At 37.1% G+C, this 10,836-nt stretch overlaps 1 non-coding gene across 1 annotated transcript; it reads left to right on the top strand.

Moving 5' to 3' along the window:
- Positions 1–6,605: 6,605 nt before the first annotated feature.
- Positions 6,606–6,712, top strand: LOC117129064. The gene has a single exon (XR_004452635.1). It is a non-coding gene; the product is annotated as a small nucleolar RNA R71 (small nucleolar RNA).
- Positions 6,713–10,836: the final 4,124 nt, after the last annotated feature.

Raw genomic sequence — 10,836 nt, 5'->3', positions numbered from 1 at the left:
ATGCAATAACCCAAAACCAAAATTTAGAAAAACAACTTAAAATTTAAAAAAAAAAACAAATTATATCATAAAATATGTATAGATACAATAGTTTGTATATATAATTACATTACATATCTATAAATATACGGATCAGATCGGATATCCGGCTTTCCAAAAAATAATATTTGTGATTTGTTTCGTTTTTTACGAATATCAAATTTTGCTATTTGCTTTGATTCGAGGTTTTACGAATATCTGGATTTTTTGGATCGAATCGAAACGAATAACAGATCGGATCAAATTTAACCGATAATTTTCCCAGCCCTTTGTGATAACAACATCTAAGAAAGATAACTTCTTTATTTTTGGTATATGTATTTAACTTTTGGTGTCAAACGATTTCCTACTTCCTAGGAATAAAATATGAAATTCCACTAAGGAGTCCGCTGCGTTCTCCGCGTTTCACTGCTCCAAGAAGATTGGGAAAGTGACCAAATCCATTATGGTTATTCTTATTTTATTGGGAAAATTGTTTTTTTATAGCAAAAAATGGTAACTATGTCCCTTTATACTAATCTATACTACTTTATGTCCCATTAGACTATTTTTTTCAAAATGACAGTAATGCCCTTAAAATTGTAATTTTTTATTCCTTTTTTGTTTTTTTTATACTTTTGTTCATTTTCGTTTTTTTATTTTATTTTTTCAAAATATAAAAGTGAATATTCCCAAATATTTTGTTTCCATATTTTTAGGAACTGATTTCTTATCCGTAGAATACAACTAATATGTAGAAATCGGTTTCTACAGTTTTTTAGAATTATAGTAATGTTAAAAAAAAAAGTAATGTTTAGATTTTGATTTCTACATGTTTTAGATTTATAGTAAATCTGTAGAAGTCGGTTTCTACGTGTTTTAGATTTATATTAATGTGTAGATTTTGATTTCTAAAGATTTTAGAACGATAGGTTAAGCGCGGATGTGTATTCTAAATATTTTTAGAATACTCTTATTTACGTAGATCACGTATTCTAAACATTGCAGATTCAATGAAAAAAGTGGATTTCGTTTTCTACTTCGTAGAATGTCATTTCTACTTTATTTAGAACATAATATGAAATTTATAATTTTAACTTTTTTATAACTGGAAAAAATATCACTAAGTTCATATAAGTAATTTATCAAAAGTTACTATTTTTCCAAATTTTTTTTGTTTGTAAAACTATTTATTAAATTTATTTTCAAAAATATTAAAGGGTGTTATAGGAAAATATGACACAAAATATAAATTAGTCTAAAGGGACATAATTACCATTTTTTTGCTCTAAAAAAACAGTTTTCCCTATTTTATTTTAGTTGGATACTAATGGTAAATGACTTCTTTCCTTCAAGTTCATAAGAATATTTTTACTCCTAACCTTGAGTTATGGCTTTGACTCTATCAACTCTAATTGCATTTGTCTCCATCTTCATTGTTGATTCCAAGTATATTTTTAATTTGTATTTTCGCCAAATGATGTATTCTACTTCCAAACGTGATAAATTAATTGTGTATATTAATAAATGTGAATTGGTAGAATATTCATATTGAAAAAAATATTAAGTGAATAACCATGTAATAAAGTAAAGTTTTTGATGTGACAATTTAACACAAATATGGACCACTTTCTCCTTCTCCGCACGTGAAAGTCTGACAAATGCACTATATTGATTATACTATATTATATTTATTATACATGTAGTATGGAAAAAATATTCTAGCATTTTCATTATTATTTTGTCTCTTTTGATTCGTCATTTTAGAACCAATTTTACTCAGCACAAAAAAAAACAGATACAAAGAGTTTGAGAGTTAGCACCGAGAAACACATGCATGATGTTAAGAGTTTTCAAGGCTCCTAAGACAAATGTTGTAGTATAGAAGATTGTCGAACCAGTTCTGAGGGATATCAAAGCACTGAGAATGCAAGTACTCACTTAATCTAAGTGCAACCAATGATTTAGAAGGGTTTTAAACTATGACTAAAACTAGAAAGCAATAACAGAATGATACTTTCTTGACTAAAGGAAAAGAGAACTCATGGGTATAGGGATTAGACCTCGGGTGATCAAGTATCGAACTAAGGATGGCAGAGGATCAATCAAACTATCAACCTTAAGCCTAGACACAATTCTAAGCAAGCTCTATGTCTAGATGAATGCTCATTTGCTAACATATCTCAAACATCAAATGTCTTTGGTTGAATAATATGAAAGCAATCATTACTAACAAGTCTATTAGCTATCTTAGTACCTTTAACAACAAATGTCTTTGGCAAAGTATACTAAAAGCCTAGGAGAGTTGTCTCGGGCATTTCATCGAACACCTTTCGGGTGAGAAATGCCTAAGGATCAACAACTGAATGGCCAACTCAGAAGATGCATTATGATTACTCTACTAGCAAGGAAATATGAATGATCTACACTAAAACATCCTAGCTCTAACCTAATCACCCTTAATCTCCCTAACCCATGAATTCAAAAGGTGATTACTCACTAATCTCCATGATTCCTCTTAAACCCATATTGGATTTCAGATTAACCATGTAGAGAAATAGATAAGAAATCAACAAGAACACCAGAACATAACAATCAAAATCCAAGAGGTTCTTGTCTTTCTCAATAGATCAAAAATAAAAGATAATCTGCCTCTGGTGGCTACAGAGTAATAAAACATAGGTTTAGAAAATAAAAACGTGCATAATGAAATGACCAAAATGCCCTTGAGAAATCACAAGTTCGAGCAGAAACAAAACACGGAGCGACCTCAGCCCGTCGCTCCGACAAGTCGCTCCAGGCTTCGGGAGCGACCTCGCTGTGTCGCTGCGAGAGGTCGCTCCGGGCTCGTTCTCGCGTCTCCGGGTGATGAAAACGCGAGCGACTTCTCCCTGTCGCTCTGGTATGGTCGCTCTGAGCTTCGGGAGCGACTTCAGCACGTCGCTCTGGAAGGTCGCTCCGAGGTGTAAATGTGTGTCTCCAGACGTGAAAACGCGAGCGACCTTGTGCAGTCGCTCTGGATGAGTCGCTCCGGGATGTGGTGCACAGCGACCTCATGCCGTCGCTCCGAGAGGTCGCTCCGGCTGTGCTCGTCCAAAGATCACTCTTTTCACCTCTTTTGAGCTCCAAATAACCTTATGTGGTACTCCAGTACCTAATAGAGACTCATGTATGCAAAATGCAACCTAAACATGTCTGAATCCTAATCTATATGATGAAAATGCTCATGGATGAATGGATAAAACAATGCAAATATGCAAGATATCAACTCCCCCAAACTTGTTCTTTTACTTGTCCACAAGTGAACTTTCTAGAACTCATAGGAAGAGAGGTTGAAGGTGGGAGCACATAGCCAAAAGAAACACAACTAGCACACTCTCTTATTACACTCTAGCTTCTCTAGGCCTATCTTAACTCTTTTTGTTCTTACACTCATCATCAAGCATCCACACATTCAAATCAACCAACTCTCACATTCATTAAGCACAAAACATCAGGTGAATTCTTGCAAATGGTCAGTTGGTCCAAGTCATTTGGTTGGGTAAGGGAAGGCTTTTATTCAAGTGATTCAAGAGATTCAAAACATATGATCTTTAAGGTGGTTTACTCTCGAAACAAGTAGCCTTGACATTGCACATAATATATCTAAGAAAGGGATCAACTCATGCATACAATGCTCAATCTCCATTGTTCTACCCTTTTCCCAAACATACAATTACACAATCATTCCCAAATGTCAAACCCAACTCACATCTCTCACCAAAAGATCCTAAGAACATCAACTCTTTCTCTTTGAAATCTACAAGGGATTTTTCACAACCTCAAAACATTTCTTAGCTCTTAACAACTTTGCTAGCCCCCTTTTTCTTTTTTTTTTTTTTTCGTTTTTTCTTTTTCCTTTATTTTTTTTTTTTTTTTTTTTTTTTTTTTTTTTTTTAGGCTGGGGGCCAAGACTTTTCAAAACTTGAGCTAGAGGCTTCTCTACTTATCCCAATAAAACAATTCACTTAAGCACAAAGAGTCTATTCTTTTCCTTTTCATTCCTCCCAAATCATAATCACAACACTCACCCCCCACCTATAGCTAGACAATAGAGTGCCCAATCTAGCAAGAATGAAGATCAAGCATTGTCGTTCCCGATACTCTCAACATTATGCACATGTAAGACTTTCCGAAAAAGGCCTCACTCATCAAACAATGAAAGCTTAAAAGGAGGGAAGGGTTTTGGGAGTGGTCTACCACTAGAGTTTGTCAAAATAAGATTGGCATAAAGGATGTGACAACTCAAGTGTGTATAGCCATGACTCAGTACACAAGGGACCATGAGCAAGAGGCATTAAGTTCGTTCAGTTCAAATAAGGTTGTAGTTGGCTTCAAAGACTGAGTTTCAGCAATCAACAAGTTTCAGGAAGAGTTTTCAAGGCTCGAAACATACAAGTCTTTTTGAGAGGTGCAAAAGCTAGTCAAGTGCAACGTAGTGTTCTTTACAAGGCATTCAAATCATTGCTCCCAATGCAAGTGAATGCAACCTATATGCTCTAGACTCTCCTAAAAATGCAAATGATGCAAACTAAATGATTGATTTTTTTTTTTATCTATGCAAATAGGTATGCCATGCATGACTCAATGAAACAACATCAAAGCAAACATGATCAAATACTTGGTACCTCCCCCAAACTTGAGTGACACAGTCTCTGTGTCGTCAAGTAGAGAGAGAGATACCGAAAAGAAGACTAATATGCAAAAATGAAATGGTATATACAAGGGAGTGTGGTGGGTTACCTTCTATAGGGAATGAGTAGAGGGAGATGCTCCCTCCTCGTCGTCCTCAGGTGGTAACTCTTCAAGGTGCTCATCAGCAGGGGTGTCCATCTCTTCAATGTAGAAGGCTTGCCCGAACACAGTTGGTTTCCTCATTTTCCTCTTGATGTCAAAGTGGAGGATGTTCTCTTTACCCAAATGGAGATCAATCGTGCCTTCCTTCACATTAACAATAGCTCCTGCTGTAGCTAAGAATGGTCTTCCTAGAATCAATGGATCTTGAGCCTCCTCACCCATCTCAAGCACCACAAAATCTGTAGGTATCTCATACCTTCCAATCTTCACAGGGAGGTCCTCTAAGATGCCCACAGGATACTTCACTGAACGATCAGCTAACACCAGAGAGAGTCTACACTTCTTGAACTGGGTGAATCCAAGCTTCTTTGCAACAGACAAAGGCATCAAGCTGACACTAGCTCCCAAATCGCAGAGACTTTTCTCAAATACCATAGGTCCAAGAGCACAAGGTAGTGTGAAGCTTCCTGGATCCTCTAATTTCTCTGAACATCAAGCCTCTGGATGATGGCATTGCACTCATGGGTAAGAATCATCATGCCTTCCATCTCCTTCTTCTTTGCAGCTACAGCATCTTTCAAGAACTTGCTGTATTGAGGAATCAACATAAAAGCATCGATGATGGGCATTGCAACCTGAGCTTCACTCATTTGCTTCTCAAACAGAGCCTTGTATTTCTCTAGCAGCTGCCTCTTGAATCTACCAGGGAATGGAGTTTGGGTTCATAGGGAGGAGGAACAAAAGAACTTTCACTTGCTGGAGTAACAACTTCACCATCTTTTACTGTCTTCTTCTCTTCCCCAACCTTTCCTTTACCTTTGGCTTCTACTATCTTTTCCAAGATCTCGTCATTGATCTTCTCATCAACAATCACCACTTCATCATCTATGTTGATGGCAACCCCCTCACCTAGTTTCTCAGCATCCTTGGTGAGGGTTTTAGGAGGTAACTGTTTACCACTCCTAAGGGTGATAGCTTTGGCCTCCTTGGGGTTTTGGTCAGACTTTCCAGGTAGAGATCCTTGCTGGCGATTCTGGTGAGTGTTCATGGAAGCAAACTGATTCTCTAAATTCCTGACTGTAGAAGCAAGGTGAGAGAATTTGTTGTTGAGCTCATTGTAGCTCCCATCAATCTTGGTATGAAGGTTCTTCAACTCATAACCAACATGCTTCTCACTTCTAGTCTGAGACTCCAAGATTTGTTTCAGTAAGGTATCAGTGCTGCTCTCTTGAGGAGCAGAGGAGCCAGACGAGGGGTTTTGCTGAGGCTGATAGCTGCCTTGCTGGTTGTTTCTAGGCGGATAACCACTCTGTTGGTTGTTGGGATAGGATTTCTGTTGGTAGTTGTTGTACTGAAAGTTGGGCTCCTTTTTGTACCAGCTACCATTGTTGTTGATGAAGCACAACTCTTCCTGACCTTCCAAACCCTCAACCTCATTGACAGCAAGTGGATCTTCCTGCCTGGAGTTACCAACAAACTTCAGCTGCTCTTGGGTGGCTTTTTCAGCAATGAGAAGGTCGATCTTGTCTTCCAAAGCTTTGATCTCTTTCCTCGTCTGCTTATCATCTGTTCTACTGCCTCTGTCGTGGTCTCCACTGTAGACTGCATCACTCTTTACCATGTTGTCAACCAGCTCTTCTGCATCCTCCTCAGTTCTCCCCAAGAAAAACCCATTGCTAGCTGTATCCAGTCTAGCTCTGTACTTAGGAAGAGCACCACGGTAGAATGTGCTCAGCAAGCTCTCCTTAGAAAAGCCATGGTGTGGGCATTGAGCTTGGTAGCCCTTGAATCTCTCCCAGGCTTCACTGAAGCCTTCCAAGTTCTTCTGTTGAAAGCTGGAAATCTCGTTTCTCAGCTTAGCAGTTCTTGAAGTAGAGAAGAACTTCTCCAAGAATGCTTTCTTGCAGTCATCCCAAGTGGTGATGGAGTCGCTGGGTAGAGACTTCTCCCACTGACGTGCTTTATCCCCCAAAGAGAAAGGGAATAGCTTGAGCTTTAAGGCATCTTCGGACACACCATTGGTTTTTGACAACCCACAGTAGCTGTCGAACCTGTCCAAGTGATCAAATGGATCCTCTAGAGCCAAGCCATGATACTTGTTGTTCTCGATCACATTGAGGAGTCCTGATTTGATCTCAAAGTTGTTGGCTGCTACAGCTGGTGCTCGGATTCCCAATCTATGACCATGAATGTTGGGGCGGTCATAAGTGCCAATAGGTCGCGCTGCTCGCTGTTGGTTTTGAGGTATGTCTCCCATATCAGTATCCAATCTCTGCAAGTGAGCCTGTTGCTCTTCTTCTCTTCTCTTTCTAGCACACTCTCTCTCTAAAGCTCTGATATCTGCAGCTCTTGGAACTAGGTTTGATGGACCCCTGCTCCTCAAGTGCATACACCTGTAGATTAAAGGGAGGTGAAGAAGAATCAGTAACAAAAGAAAATAAAAATGACTTAGTCTCAAGCAAGTGACTAAATCTCAATGTTTAAATCTACTCAGAATTTGGCAACGGCGCCAATTTGATGTTAGGAGTTTTCAAGGCTCCTAAGACAAATGTTGTAGTATAGAAGATTGTCGAACCAGTTCTGAGGGATATCAAAGCACTGAGAATGCAAGTACTCACTTAATCTAAGTGCAACCAATGATTTAGAAGGGTTTTAAACTATGACTAAAACTAGAAAGCAATAACAGAATGATACTTTCTTGACTAAAGGAAAAGAGAACTCATGGGTATAGGGATTAGACCTCGGGTGATCAAGTATCGAACTAAGGATGGCAAGATCAATCAAACTATCAACCTTAAGCCTAGACACAATTCTAAGCAAGCTCTATGTCTAGATGAATGCTCATTTGCTAACATATCTCAAACATCAAATGTCTTTGGTTGAATAATATGAAAGCAATCATTACTAACAAGTCTATTAGCTATCTTAGTACCTTTAACAACAAATGTCTTTGGCAAAGTATACTAAAAGCCTAGGAGAGTTGTCTCGGGCATTTCATCGAACACCTTTCGGGTGAGAAATGCCTAAGGATCAACAACTGAGTGGCCAACTCAGAAGATGCATTATGATTACTCTACTAGCAAGGAAATATGAATGATCTACACTAAAACATCCTAGCTCTAACCTAATCACCCTTAATCTCCCTAACCCATGAATTCAAAAGGTGATTACTCACTAATCTCCATGATTCCTCTTAAACCCATATTGGATTTCAGATTAACCATGTAGAGAAATAGATAAGAAATCAACAAGAACACCAGAACATAACAATCAAAATCCAAGAGGTTCTTGTCTTTCTCAATAGATCAAAAATAAAAGATAATCTGCCTCTGGTGGCTACAGAGTAATAAAACATAGGTTTAGAAAATAAAAACGTGCATAATGAAATGACCAAAATGCCCTTGAGAAATCACAAGTTCGAGCAGAAACAAAACACGGAGCGACCTCAGCCCGTCGCTCCGACAAGTCGCTCCAGGCTTCGGGAGCGACCTCGCTGTGTCGCTGCGAGAGGTCGCTCCGGGCTCGTTCTCGCGTCTCCGGGTGATGAAAACGCGAGCGACTTCTCCCTGTCGCTCTGGTATGGTCGCTCTGAGCTTCGGGAGCGACTTCAGCACGTCGCTCTGGAAGGTCGCTCCGAGGTGTAAATGTGTGTCTCCAGACGTGAAAACGCGAGCGACCTTGTGCAGTCGCTCTGGATGAGTCGCTCCGGGATGTGGTGCACAGCGACCTCATGCCGTCGCTCCGAGAGGTCGCTCCGGCTGTGCTCGTCCAAAGATCACTCTTTTCACCTCTTTTGAGCTCCAAATAACCTTATGTGGTACTCCAGTACCTAATAGAGACTCATGTATGCAAAATGCAACCTAAACATGTCTGAATCCTAATCTATATGATGAAAATGCTCATGGATGAATGGATAAAACAATGCAAATATGCAAGATATCAATGCACGAGGAACGGTAGAGTTGACTCTGAAGAAAGAAAAGAAAGAGGAAGAAGAGGAACATCAAGAGGAAGATAAAAATGAAGAGAAAGAGGGGAATGAGTAGATACTGAAGTTACCAAAATTGATAGAAAAGAAAGAGAAGAAAGATGAATATTTATATTATATATTTTTCAAATAGAGTAGAATACACCATTTCATTTTAACATATGAATTGTTCATCTTTTTAAGAAGTGAATGATAAGAATTATGAGGAGGAGAGAAGGGATATGTTTGGTAGAAGAGTTGGTGGAGTTGTCACCGAAATTAACAAAGGAGAAACATGAAGATTAATACTTCTATTTTATATTTTTAAATAGAATAGAGTACAACAAAATAGTATAGTTTAGCATGAACTGATCATGTTCTCCAAAACTACAAAATAAAAATCAGGAACAAAGAAAAATATATGACTTGCAGAAGAGTTGATAGAATTTTAATTAAAACTGATGGACAAGAAAAGAAAAGGAGAAGCTGAGAGGTAATAAAGAGGAGGAGGAGTGAGAAGTGAGGAGTAAATAGAAGGAGGAGTGAAAAAGAAAGTGGAAAGTAAAGAGTAAAAGAAGATAAAGAGTGAAGGGTGAAGAGGGAAAAGAAAGTGAGAGCGTGTGTTAAAGCACAATTTATATATTATATGTTATATTTATTGAACATATAGTATAAAACAATTAATTTATAGTGAATCTGAAAGTAAAAAGTGAAAATAAGGAATGAAAAATGAGAACTGATGAGTGAGGAGGAGTGAGGAAGAGAACGAGGAGATGGAAGAAAGTGAGGAGTGAAGAGGGGAATGACAATGACATACTATACTACGACAATAACATAAAGTACTATGTTAGTGTATTTTATACATGCTTTCATACTGATTGTTTTGGTGTAGAATGAAAAGAAACTATGTAAAAATGTGGTTGTACAAGATGTCAGATTTGTGTTTAGATAATTTTTAAAAAGATGATTCATATAAAAAATATTTAATTGGTTACAATTTTATATTACACGAAAACTGATTTCTATTCTATTTATACAAGTTGAAAAATATAGAATATACTATTTAATATATGTAGCACGGTTCATCATCTTCTACAGTTCAATGTGTGGTTTTTCTATTTTTCTGTTTCAATTTTTGGTCGATTCAGAACATCTAACCACAATTTGAATCTTCTAATTTTGTGTCACAATTTTATTTTTTTTGTCAGATATTGATCATTAACACCTTTCTTTCAGTTAATGCAATTTCATCGTTGGTCAAAGATTTTGAGATGGAAAACATATACTAAATTATGGATGAGAAGAAAAATCATATAAGCTGCAAGAGAAAAAAAATCAGATATATGTGCATGTGGGTTTTTAGGGGCATTAATGGAATTAATACAAATTTTATATATACTATATTCTAACCATTAGTCTCATATGGTTACTTTCTTTTTATGATTATTATTCATAATTTATCTATTAATAATTGTTCTAAAAGACTAAAACTGCTTCTTACTGATTTTTTTTTCTTTTTTTAGAGCAGTTGCAAACTAGTGATTTGCTAAAGTGACTCGTCCACAGACAAGTGAGTTTGGAGTTTGCTTGATTTATCATGTGAGACAATACTTTCACACATAATGTGAATAGTCAGAGACAAATGATCACCATTTCTAGTCTTTCTTTCTGGAAAATATCTAAGATATATGTATATGTTGAATCTGAATTCAGTTAGTTCAAAATGAAATTAAAAATTCGATAGTGAATTATTTGAAAGAAGTTTACTAGAATATCATCAATTGACTACAAGGAATATAATAAGCAAATCGGTTTTTAGGAAGATATATTTGTCAAGGACAAATTTTAAGAGTATAAGTCTAAAATTTTTAGTTTTTGTGCCGGCTTCGTATGTTTGTATGCTTTTTTCTTACCTGATTTGGCTTAATCCAATCACCTATCTTTTGATATTGGACCGAATTCATTTACATGTTGACCTTGTAAAAGAACATATTCCATCTCCAACAGTATGCCAC

Source organism: Brassica rapa, chromosome A01 (assembly GCF_000309985.2).
Source record: "Brassica rapa cultivar Chiifu-401-42 chromosome A01, CAAS_Brap_v3.01, whole genome shotgun sequence".
In the NCBI taxonomy this organism is placed as follows: domain Eukaryota; kingdom Viridiplantae; phylum Streptophyta; class Magnoliopsida; order Brassicales; family Brassicaceae; genus Brassica; species Brassica rapa.
The sequence above is the reverse complement of the archived record's forward strand: the minus strand, read 5'-3'. Positions and strand labels throughout refer to the sequence as shown.